The sequence below is a fragment of the Trematomus bernacchii genome, unplaced genomic scaffold (genome assembly GCF_902827165.1).
Source record: "Trematomus bernacchii unplaced genomic scaffold, fTreBer1.1, whole genome shotgun sequence".
Taxonomy (NCBI): Eukaryota; Metazoa; Chordata; class Actinopteri; order Perciformes; family Nototheniidae; genus Trematomus; species Trematomus bernacchii.
The window spans coordinates 75,499-88,295 of NW_022987559.1; the positions used below are offsets into that span (position 1 = coordinate 75,499).

The window sequence follows — 12,797 nt, forward strand, 5'->3', positions numbered from 1 at the left end:
ACTGACTAAACTTATTTACTCAAGTGAAAGTAAAGAGGGCTTTGAAATGTACTTCAGTAAAAAGTACCCATAACTAGCAGCTGTTTTAAAGAGTACCTGACCTCCCTTTATATTAATAGAACAATAATGTCATTGTTAGCTAATGAATGTTTCCACGGCAACATGACAACGTTTTCATTGGTCCCTCTTCTTTAGAGAAGACCAGGAAATGATGGATACACGGATCGTGTTCAAATCAATAGGCACGCAATGACTCTAAATAATAATGATCACGCCACCAAACACACATTCAAACTAAAGGAACCAGCCTGTTTGGAAAATGTAAGAAGTAGAAAGTACAGGTATTTGTGTTCAACATGTAACAAGTAGAAAGTACAGGTATTTGTGTTCAAAATGTAACAAGTAGAAAGTTTAGGTATTTGTGTTCAAAATGTAAGAAGTCAAAGTAAAAAGTCGTCAGAAAAATAAGTAGTGGAGTAAAGTATACTGAAACCAGAACGATGTACTTAAGTACAGTAACGAAGTATTTGTACTCCACTACTTCCCACCTCTGAACACAGGGTGCATGTAGAGCTGCACACTCTCACACATAAATGCATGTATGTTTAAACCAAACCCGAACCTGAAGTCACATGCACGTGAAATAAGAAGGTATTTCATGGAGAAAAAAAGAGCTGTGGAGGTTTCGTTGACCATCGCAAATCAGAGGCATTTATTGTTTTTTGGGTATTCCCAGTGAAAAGGACACTGGTGGAGAAGTTTCCGAGAGTAGTATTCCTGGTATGTGGTTTCACGTCGGTTCCCAACGTACTGCAAGCTTCACATTCTGCAACTGATCTGTGTTGTCTGAACCCTGCAGCCCGCACAGCTGTCAGACCATGACAGGGGGTGGACAGTGTGTGTGTGTGTGTGTGTGTGTGTGTGTGTGTGTGTGTGTGTGTGTGTGTGTGTGTGTGTGTGTGTGTGTGTTGTACCATGTCTTTGAGTTGAACACTTCCATTTCCATGTTTCAGATGTTTGTGTTTTTTGCGACTAAAGTGAAGTAAGAGAGGTGATAAATTCAGGCAGCCTTGTGGAAATGTCAGACAATAGATCATCCGTCATCCCTCTTGAATAGAAGCTGTAGATGAAAATGGTAATTTTCTGCTGAATGCAATGACTTCTTTTTTTAAGCTAAGACGTTGTATAACTTTTGACAAACTTCTATGTCTTTTGAAAAGCTAATTTCTTCTACTTGACAGACTATTGACGTTTTTGGAAACTCATTATTTTTCATTCTCTTTACCTTTCAAGTGCTTTCTTGTCCTTGCTGACTCATAACATTATACAACTTGAACTTCTCTCTCTTTCCCTCTCAGTTTTTTTTTCCCCTCTGCCTCTCAGAGTGAATTCCTCGCAGGATCAGACCTGCTTTTTATGCTCCGCTGGTTTTCACTTAAAGGGAGAATGAGTAGAGAAGGGGGTTGACAAAGGGGGTGAAGAGACAAGAAACTAGAACTCTATTCTGGTACATTTTAAGATAAGATATGTTAAAAAAAAGTTCTGGGCAGAGAGTAAGTGAGATACACAAAGACTCGGAGCGAGGAGGTGCAGAGTGTGTGGTAATAATAATGAAAAAATAATTTCTGCCAAGGGATTTGCAGTTGCTCGGACAACGAACAAAAGCAGAGCCTGTTTGACGATGTGCTCGACTGAAAGGGCTGCAAAAAGAAAAGGGAAAGGAGAAAGAGAGCTGAGAATTACAGCGGTCATTAGCAATGATCATTTCTGGGAATCAGAATGAGCATCCTGGATAATAACTCTCACAACACCCATAAAGATTTCTTCTTCATCTCTTTATTTCTTTTTTAAGATAGACTAGTTACTTGTTTATCACATTCTTTAAAAAAAATAGAGACTCCAGAGAAACCGAAAACATTAATAAATCATGATCACATCGCGGCTAAACAGAAACAACTCTGCCTGCAAGATTAGTTTTATGTAAAGGATTGAAGCAGGCAGCTTAAGCATTAAGCAACGAGAGAGAGAGAGAGGGAGAGAGAGAGAGAGAGAGAGAGAGAGAGAGAGAGAGAGAGAGAGAGAGAGAGAGAGAGAGAGAGGGGTGCTCGGGTTTGGTGCAGCTCTGAATTGAAAAGTTGTGAATGGTAATGATATGCAGAGAGAATGAGGCCAGGCCAGATGAAAGTCCAGTCTTTATAAACACATAGACACAAGAGGGAGAAGGAGGGAGGAGGGGTGAGGTGGGATGGCTTGACTACAGCAGAAAATAGTATAAAAAGTCAAGATTTAGAGTGGAAATAAGAAGAATAAGAATAAATAGATCATTAGTAAGTATTGTATTTGTGTGGCTGTACATGCAGCTCAGTAACATTTTGTATTATTATAGTACTATTTCTGACTAATTAAGTACACCCCTTTTATATCATTACAGTGAATATAGGATAAAAACACACACAAATGAACAAACAACTGTGTTAGTTTAAATAGCATCTTATATGTAATACATGGAATCAGTAGAGGAAGTTGTACTCAAATAATTGACTTACATATTAAAAGTAACAACACTGTAGTTTTAAAATGTTCCATGACAAGTAAAAGTCCTGAATTCAAAATCAAACTCAAGTTAAAGTTATAGAAATGTTAGCAAACAAATGTACTTAAAGGGTCAAATGTGCAAGAACTCAGCGTGCAGAATATCAGCTGCTTATTGTTGTCAAATCTTAATCAGCAACTATAGTTGTTAAATGTAGAGCAGTGAAACGTTCATTTCCCTCTGAAATGTACAGCACAATAGTCTTTTCACCACGGCATATCATTAAATAAATCACTTTGCTGACTTTATTTCAGTCAAACATATTTAACTTTTTGACAAAACTGCCTCACAGAGGTTGAGAGCGGAGAGAGTATCAGTGTTCCTCCTCTGTGTTTATCCAAGGTGGAGCTCTGTGTTAAATGACCTTTATTGTGCCTGCTGCTGATTGAGCACAAGCTAAAGTTTTCCTCCTCTCAGCAAGACAAGTACCAACGCATACTGTAACTCCTGCACAGGCTTTATTTGTCAGTGTGTGTGTGTGTGTGTGTATGCTCAACTTTGATATAACTCAGCATTAACATACACACATATGGCTCTTTTCAAACATGAATTCCCATTTCCCGGCTGCTTTGCCTCCAGGTCCCATATCAACAACTCTGCTGGTTCCAGCTCCATTGCTGTGCTTTACTGCAAACCCTTCAATCTGAGTCATTATAGCCCCGGGGCAGTAATGGTATACAGTTACACTGCCAATACTCTGTAATAAAGTTTCCTTTAGAGGTAAATGCCAATGCAGGAGTGTTGCAGGTCCACATTAAACGGACTAGGCCAGATTCTGAGAGGCATAACAGCCGCAGTTTACAAGTTTACATTATCATAGAATCCCTTTTAAAGCATCTGAGTGGCTTATTTCAAACATGCAAAGGGTTAACAAGGTGAAAGCAGTCCGCATGCTGCTGTATCATATGTCATATTCCCCAAATCACAGTAACAAAGACTCCCCCCTCGCCCCTGAAGGCTGGATTTCTTCATACAGTGTTGTTAGGGTCACAGCTCCCGCCCACCGAGAGCTCTGATTGGACGATGGCTCTGCTGGAATATTCAATCAGACACCTTGCTCTGCGCTGTGATTGGACACAGCCGGTGCAGTTATGTTAATGAGCACCTGGTGGTGAGGCTGCTGCTGCCGGGGATCAGATCCAGAAAGGCGGCCGAGAGGAACAGGGAACCCCGGTCCGTGTCTCGCTTTCATTCTTTAGATTCTCCCTCATTGTCGACAAGTTTTAAAAACATTTTTTCCAAAAGCGTGAAGTAACAGACAAGCTCCGTGTTAATTTCCAGCCGCAGTTTTCGGATATTTTCTTGTTTTCCGAGTTTTCCTCCCACACAGAGGTCGTTCACTGAGCGCAACAACTGTTCCGTGTGGATTATTAAGTGGACGTGTGTTGTTCGGGACAAAACACAGCTTTACTACCACTAACAAAGAATTCATTTGAAAGTTTGGACTGCTGTCAACGCACACTTCTCCGTGTCTTTTTAGGTAAGTGGTGACAAACTCCTTTAAAAAAACGCGCACTTTACTCAATAATAAGCGGCTATAATAATATTGCAGCGGATATTTCCAGCTGTCTGCCTGCCTGTGTGTGTGTGTCTGTGGCTTGGCGTCTAAAAGTCTCGGTTCAAGGCGGCCACGGAGCTCTGGACGCCGGCCACGGGCTGCTGGGAAGCGCCTATGAGGTGTAAGTTTTGCCCCGGGGTCTCCGCACGTTTTTTCGTGGAAGATGCATATTGGTATTAACCGACTGCGTAGCTGACATACTGCCACAGTGTACATCATGATCTACTCTCAGCTCAAACATCTTGCTAAATGTGGGTTCTTGGCAGCAGGGAAGACATAATTCAGAGTCCTGGTCTGTGCCAAGGCTATTGCTTTCACACGTTTATCTTCAAAATAGACTTTTATTTCCTCCATCCTGCCTGTCATCAATTCCAGTTTTTACCCACTGCCTCCCACAATAATATGGGTTTGCTTAAGTTGTCACCAGTCATGCATTTCTTTGCAGTCTGCTGAACTCATTCTTTACATTGCACCTCATTCACCAAAACACACAGAAACCTCAAGTCAAATAAAAGTTGTTCCCCTTGGCTTTAAAACTGCAGCCGCCTTGATGAATAGGTCAGTAAAATGTGTCATGTTTGGACCTCCATGCATCCAGGTGGTGGTCATCACACCCATCATTAACCATTTGACCTCTCAGCACGGCAGGTGACCTCAAATTAGACTATCTGCTCCGGTTTCTCTCACCTCTGGCCCTGAATGAGGATGCTTTTTCTGTGGGGAGCTAATCAGTCAGCACAACCAAACCTGAAATCATGTCTGGATGCTGCAGAGGAGAGTGTGTTGATACAGAAACACATTTTTCAACCTCTTGGGACGAGCTGCCAGAAAAGTTTGGACTTTGAAGTGAATACAGATTTTGTTTTTTTATGAGCCAGAAAACAGCGTTGGGGAGAGTAAATCAATCATGTGGTAAATAAATGATTCCCATCTTCTCTCTGAACTGGCTGGTGCAGCATCAAGTAAAAGTTATGCTCAGGAACTGCAGATTTTCAGCCTAGGTTTGTTTGTGTTCGGCAGAAAGAGACAGGTGAAAATGTGGGAGGAATGGCTTGTTTCTGTTGAAGGCTTGTTACCGTGTGTTGTGCATGACCTTAGTGTTTGCAGAGAGGTGAAGGTGGCCTGATGGAGGACTTACAATGGGCTTTTAGTGGGTCTGCTGTCACCTTTCCCACCATATGAAATCTGTAAATGTGGGTAGTTTGATGGCCAGGAACATGCAGTCCAGAAGAGGTGTAGCTTTGTTTCTCTACTGGGAGGAGGAGGAGGTTTGGGAGCCCATGCTATTTGCCAATAGATAGAGGCAATAAAAGGCAATTTCTCCCCATCCCTCCCTCTCTGCCTCTGGAAAAGCAGGGGAATAAAGTGAGGCGGAGCCCTGAGCATGGGTACACACTCTCAGTAAACAGGGCTGCTGTCTGTCTAATGGGCATCTGCTGCTGAGGCTCCCCCAGCAGAGCTGCTTTCTATCAGCTGTGCAGTCCAACAGAGGAGAATATATTAAATAGTTGGATAGACCTGTTATGTGAGTATAATTGTGCATGCACTCACTTGGGGAACATTACTTTTTACTGATTTGTCCTGGCTGGCTTAGGAGAAAATGACGTTAATTGCTCAATGTGATTTGTGAGGAATAATGCACGCAGAAAAGTAATTTGTCTGTGGGAACATTTTCTTTAGACATTTTAAGACGTTGCAACTATATAGTGTCTGTAAAATGCTTTTATGAAGAAGACGAATTACCAAGATTTATCTTTTAGTTTCGCGTTAGTGCTGCCGTTTAGTGACTGAGAACAGCCCAGATGCATGCCTTTGTGCAAGAACACACATACACAGACGGATTAGGATTTGCTCTCCTCAGAGGGAGCCTTGCTTTGTGTGGTCTGGTTGATCATTGACCTCAGTCTGTGGTCCTTTATCTGCCTCATTGTTTGGGTGACAGCGATGCTTTGTGACTTTTTTCTTTGTGTTTCTGGTTGTTGACCACTCTGAAAAGACTTCTTGTAGGTGGATACACATTCAAAATCAAAAGGTAGTTCCTGCACAAAAAACTGAATAGCTTGTGTTGCACAGTTGCCTGATCTTAATGGCGATGTTGTAACCACATGAAAGCGAACAATGATGATAATGGTGTTTTTCTTAGATAAGAACAGCCTTTTAGGCAACTTCTTCCCATGGCAATAATGTATTGTTAGGCAGGAGCTCCATGAGATTCTGTGTTTGCTCGTAATTGTCTCCCGACAGACCTAACAGGGAGGCCAGTGAAAGGTTTTATTTAAGTACCCAACACGGTTTCTCGCCTCCAAAGTCCCCTGCAAATGGGAAATGTAACCAATTGAAGTCAGGACTCAAACTGTCCACTCTAAACTGATTTCCCTCAAGTCTAGACAGCTGGATTGTTCAATTGCATTTGCTGTACGTGTGGTCACATGTAGAGCAAAGACTGTCAGGGAAACAAATTCATTGAATAATGGGGTGGTGACACTTCAAAGCCAGATCCGGGGTGTTCGGTAGTTGTCAGTAAAAATCTCAAATCCCTAATCGAATCTCCAGAGTCCTACCTTCTCTCAGATCAGACCTCCATCCCACCCTGACTTCCAGCATACCTTTGATCCTGTAATTGATCATTCAGGCAATCTGTCTCTCTTTCTACATCTAACGTGGAGCACACATTCTCCCTCTTCAACTTCTATCTCTCCGTTCCCTTTGAAGCAGCACTAGGGGTTTCATTTATCCTCCTCCCCCTGCTCATCCATCTCACCCTCAGCCTCCCTTCTCCCATCGTCCCTGTGATGCTGCTCATTGATCTGTTTGCTCTCCTCGTCGAAGGTGCCCTGCTAAGATAACAATGTTGGTCCTTCTTAGATGTAAGCAAACTGGGGGTATAGCCTGTTTTGGCTTCAGGGGGTTTCTTCAAAGTGTGTCACTATCTTATCAATGTATCTTAGGAAGACCTTGGCACGATGCCCTTTAACCACTCAGGAACCCGCAGACATTCCTCTGCATGTCCTCAGAGGGCTGTGTTGGAGGTGCTAATGCATGTATATGATATATTTCATTAAGATGAAAGTATAAAAAATGTATAACTTGCAAAGTAACACCTCCCTAACAGGTAATTTCTCAACTTTATTACATGTTTTATGACTCATAAATAGTAAAATACATTAAGCATCAACCTCCCTTAATACTGTCAGACTCTTTAGACAGTTTTTTAACAAATTTAAGCACTAGAAATTGTCCTTTTTTTTAATACCATGCATTTGCCACCTCTTGCAAACCAGGAGTAGACATTACCCACAATGCAACTAGACCATGAAAGGTTTGCTAAGAGATTTGGGTGTGTTAAGCCAGTAGCTCCGAATGTAGCCTCAAGCATTGATGAGGATTAGTGTTCCTTTGGAGCTGCAAAAGTTCTTATAAAACTTTTTTTCAGTTTAGCAGTTTTTCCTGAACCTGTCGACACACTTTGATGTAGGGCTGCTCGATTATGGCAAAAATCATAATCTCGATTATTTGGGTCAATAATTGATATTGTAGTGATAACTGATTGACATAATTCACGCATGGAACTACAGGTTGGGGGTATTGTTTCCGCACGGACATATGTGTTGCTGACAGTATTTATTGTGTGCCCTCCTGGCTTCTTTCTCTTCTTCCCGGGCTGCGACCCGACAACATGTCCGTCTCTGCTGCTCATTAAAGCACCACTTTTCACCTTCGATGCACCGCCTCCAACTCCGATTATTAAAAGCGATTATCCATTCCATGTTTTTACCAGTCGATTACCCTGAACTTGAAAGGTAGGGTAGGTAAGTTTGAGAAACCGGCTCGAGATCGCTAGAATTTGAAAATACACAACCGGAGAAAATCTGTCACTTCCTTACAGAGCCCCTCCTCCAACACACACGAACGCGCACATGACCAATGAGGGCACGAGATAAGTTTGTGCACAGATGGAAGGCTGACAGGCAGGTAGGCCATCCAGTTATTTTAGCCGGGCCGGCTCAGATGATTGGTCGTGCTTTTTACAGTACTACAGCTTCCACAGATGACTTTTTTTTAATGTATTTTTTGTCAAAGCACTTAAGATATTCATTGCTATCGGGATGTTAAGAGCATTCCATGGAATATAACAAAAAGTGTATCTCGAGCCGGTTTCTCAAACTTACCTACCCTACCTTTAAGTATAATTCAACTGAAAAACCAATACAAAAAAAAAGTTATTTGAAAAAAAAATATCGTTTTATTTCGATTACGTTGTTTTTGTAATCGTTGCAAGCCATAATCGTAATTGCGATTAAAATACGATTAGTTGAGCAGCCCTACTTTGATGTGTACATTTGGAGGAATTCCCCTTTAAATCATATGATGTAAAGTTGATGATCTAATGGGTAAAGGTTGCTGATGCTGAATCCAACTGTGAATCGCTCCCAAAACTGAGTTCTGGAAAAACTCGACTAACTCGAGGAAGATGGAAACTCCTTCAAACTTGAAAGCCAGGGTGCGATCTGTTCTCTCTTTCTTCCGTTTTTTTTTTCATCTCAGTTCAAATCCTCACACTGTGGTGTTGTTTTCATCTCCAGTTGCTAGCACCCACCCTGCCTCTCAGTATTTCACTAATAATTACTAATGGCTCCTGGCAAAGTAAGTGCTTTTGAAACCCATAGGAGAAAATTGTGTTCAACATCAAAGGTGAATATTTTTTCGACTGATCTATTTGAATACGTCCACGCTGAGTAGGGCGGACTGATCTGTGCTTCCCTCCCAGGGGTTTGAAGGGCATATTAGCACCGGGAAACTGTTGTGTGATGTGTAATTTAGCTCTTTTTAGGAGGCTTCTTGCTGCTGAAAGGGAGGAGGAGGACTTCAGTGTGATAGTTATCTGCCTGCTGTGCCTCAGGCTTTTAACAGTGTGTGTGTGTGTGTGTGTGTGTGTGTGTGTGTGGATGAAGTCTTGGCAAAGCCCAGACTGTATATGAATCAGGTCACAGTACTTTTAGTTGGGTGTATTTTGTGTTTGCCCCCTGCAGTAGCTAAGAGACGTCTGAAATATGTTCTTCCCTTCTCAGCTGTCCTTCATTAGAAATGAGAAAGTGTGGTTGAGGAGGGCAGGGTTTGAATCTGACTGTTTTTTCTCACTTTGACTCAAAATGCTGAGTCTCGCTGAACTCATTCCTGTCAGACCTGGTTTCCCTTTCTTCTGCGTTGCTGTTTCTCTCCAGGCCATCCCTCCCTCCCTTCTCCTGTTCCCTCTTTATGTTGCAATCGCTGCTCACTGGATGAATAATTCCCTTCCTCCTGCGGGCAAAGAGTTGCTTTTGTCCCACGCCTGCTCTGTCATGAGACTCTCTTCAGTCGGTTGCTGGAGGGACCACCATGTCATGCTTCTGTCTGTCTGTCTTCCTGTAGCTCCGTCTGCAGGCCGTTTTCTCTCTGCCCATTGTGAGAGTAGCACTCTGCTGTCACATGCCTCTCCTTTCTCCTCCCCTCCTGCTTCTCACTTGTTCTCTGACAGGTGGCAGAGAGACTGTGCAAATTGAATTTTGGGAATTGGACTGCGGCATGCCGTCACACTTCAGCCCTAAAACGACCTCGGTGACAGCCTTGGTGTCGAACTAGAACCAGCCCTATACACTCTGCTGTCAAATTAACATGCTATTGTTGCCACATATCTGCTAGGTTTTCATTATACCTTTCACACCCTCACTTTAAGGCCGAACTCAGAACTAATTTTCCCGAGCTGCAGCGGTGAAGGCTTGTTTTCATACAGAAGCATGAAATTAACTTCTAACCTTCAGTATAGGAGGTGAGAAAGGGCTTTCATTAAGTCCCTTTCACTAGCAAAAGTGAAATGCCTCTCCTTTCATTCCAGATGCATTATACAGAGAAAAAAGAGCTGAGAACTGCTGAAGTACAAGTACCGACATGAATGAAGCTTCAAGCCCTCTGAACCAAAACCGTCTTCCAGTTACTGTCAGTCAGAAACCAGTTTTTAAAATAACTTCTTAGGTTTTTCCTTTGCGTGTAAAGAGACTTCACTTTCCCACGATGCAGCTAATGAACAGTGTGGATCCAGCTGATGCCAGAGGTGCCAACAAGAACTTTGATTGGTGGGATTTATTTTTGGAGTCACGCTCACTGTTTGTCACATTTCGGCTTGCACAGAACATCTTCTTTTGATTTATACTCGTGCATTTGTTAAGGCATTCCCCCCCCCCCTTCTTACTTTTGTATATGTCTGATCAAGCTTATTTCCTTTGCTGATGCAATACTATCTGAGCACGATGTAGCTATAATTAAAAAGAAACCTCATCCAGACTAATTATTGTTTGTACTGCAGGCGTGTAGATAGAGGATCTACCTGGATGTGGCTTTTTGACGATTTGATAAAAGTGAACGTGGCATAACAAAAACAAGCAGCATAACTTTCACCTCTGAACCAAGTTACACACTTCAGAAGAGGTTCTAAACAAAAATATTTTTACATAAAACAGATTGGACATGTAGAAATAGTTTGTAATAGTTTCATCACCAAAACACATTTTTAAGATCCCTTTTTTTATATGCTTTTATTATTAAGCCAAGGTTGTTGTGTTTTCATCAGGGTAATGTTAAAACTACTGCTTTGAACTTCCTAAAACTTGGGGAAAGGGTGTAGCATGGGCTTAGGAAGAACCTTAGACCTTTTAGGAAATGAATCACAGTCCGAATACACACATTCCTTCTCACTTACGGAAACAGCGTAGGTCAGTACTCTTCTATGTAAATATTTGTGAAATACAAAGAAACGTTGTCAGTCCTTTCTGATGATCTGGATAATGAAAACACGGTTTCTAAGTTATTAAGAGCTAATCTTTGGCATGCCTTTTCTGTATTACTTGTATATCTGCAATAAATAGCTCTACCAGGAACAATTGAATGGTCTACATACAACAAACCAGTACAATATGACAAATCAGACTCTTAAATAGCCAACTTTTTAAACCGTTTTCTGTGTTTTGCTACCATGTGCTTTTGAAGGCATTGTTGTCTTGCATATATGTGAATTTTCAATATATATTATGTAGATTTTAGATGTGTTTTAGGTTATCTAGATGTGTGACAAATCAGCTTCCTTCCATAATGTCTCTCGACCACTTTAAACGCCTAACAGAAAAGGATCCAAAACATAAACACCACGCTTGGCTAGCTCGTCGTAAAGCTTTGTCCCTTCACTTACAAATGGGTTTGTGCGGCTGCTGTGGATGGAGGCATTCTTCATTTGCCAGACAACCTGTGGTAATCACTCATCATTTGTCTCTGTCCACCATGCTGATATTCTGCAACCAGTAGGGCCAAGAGGACCTGCGTCCAAGTACAAAGCAGGCTGTGAAAATGGACAAGATGGAAGTGTACCTCTTTAGTTATGATTGATATCAGCTGTGTGTAGCCGCATGCTAATGAACCCGACTTTATTACATTCATTTTTTACTGTGTTCGCATTAGCTTCAAGACTTGGGTCATGAGCGCTCGGGCTAAACTGATTACGGGTTTAGTTTGAGACTTGGATGTGTTGTGAGGTGAGTTGTTGCTCAGCACTGCTTTGTCTGTGTGGCTGAGTGTGGTTTGAATTGGGTTTATTTTAGGGTAACGCTGAGCTGTCTAAATGAGTAACCCGATGTTCAGCACATCTCAACTCTCCTGGTTTTTATTTTACAATCCTCTTACCATGCTTCCTTTGGTGATTCACCCCCTCCTTCACTCATCCTTCAATGCAATGCCTCACTTTCTCTTTTCTTGTTGCTGCTGCTTAATTCGTTTTTATGACTCGACCACCGTTGCTGCCATCTCCTTCAGCTCTCATTACCTTGTTAAAGTGACTCATCCGTTCATCCCTGCTGCTTCCTCAACCTCAGCTGAAACTCAGGAAGTTCACATTTCCCAGCAGTGACTTGCACTTCCTTCTATAGAGGAATATTGTGACACATAACTGAACAATTCGATGACCAATAGGAGGGCAAATCAACAAACCTCAGACACATTGTTGATGTCAGTGTAGGTAATTCTTAGAAGTGCATCGTCTGTATTTTCAGTTTTAACAGCAAACGTTTCCATCCCCACTGACTCAGTAGGGGGTAGAAGTGTTATGTCCTTTCTTAAAGTGAAGAACTGGCTGATATTTAAATATTTAACCAAAGTAAGCTGAAGGGAATTCTTCCAAAATAACTCCATGGACATATGCGTGCCCTCCGAATGGGCCTTCGTTAAAAACAAGGAAGCAGTTTCCCCGCAGGGATTCATTCGCACCATCCCTGAGTCTCAAAGAAACAAAACTATTTACAGGAAAGCCATTCAGTGACCTTGTTTCTGCGACTTGCACAGTCCCCCTCTCAACCTTCAAAGGGAAGTGAAGCTTGAAGATTAATTTGTGTTTCCTTCAATCCCGGACTCAGAGGGGGGTGTTGCGTACGACCTCCCCGGCGTCCTCGCTCTCTGTCGGAAACCCAAAACAAAAGCTCACTACGTTCTGTCTCCCAGCGGCCATTAGTCATCATGTCTAACCGAGGCAGCGTGTTTCTCCATCTTGCTGAGATTGGAGACTTCACACAATGAATGGTCTGTGTGTGGAAAAGAAAGACATTACAGTAAGGAGACGAGGCTTAAACT

At 42.1% G+C, this 12,797-nt stretch overlaps 1 protein-coding gene across 1 annotated transcript in view; it reads left to right on the plus strand.

Annotated features, from left to right (window-relative positions):
• Positions 1–3,738: 3,738 nt before the first annotated feature.
• The window catches only part of ddr1 (discoidin domain receptor tyrosine kinase 1), a 60,912-nt gene continuing 51,853 nt past the window's right edge, over positions 3,739–12,797 (plus strand). Inside the window, 1 exon segment of the mRNA XM_034123992.1 lies at positions 3,739–4,073. The gene's annotated coding sequence lies outside the window, so the exon portion shown is untranslated.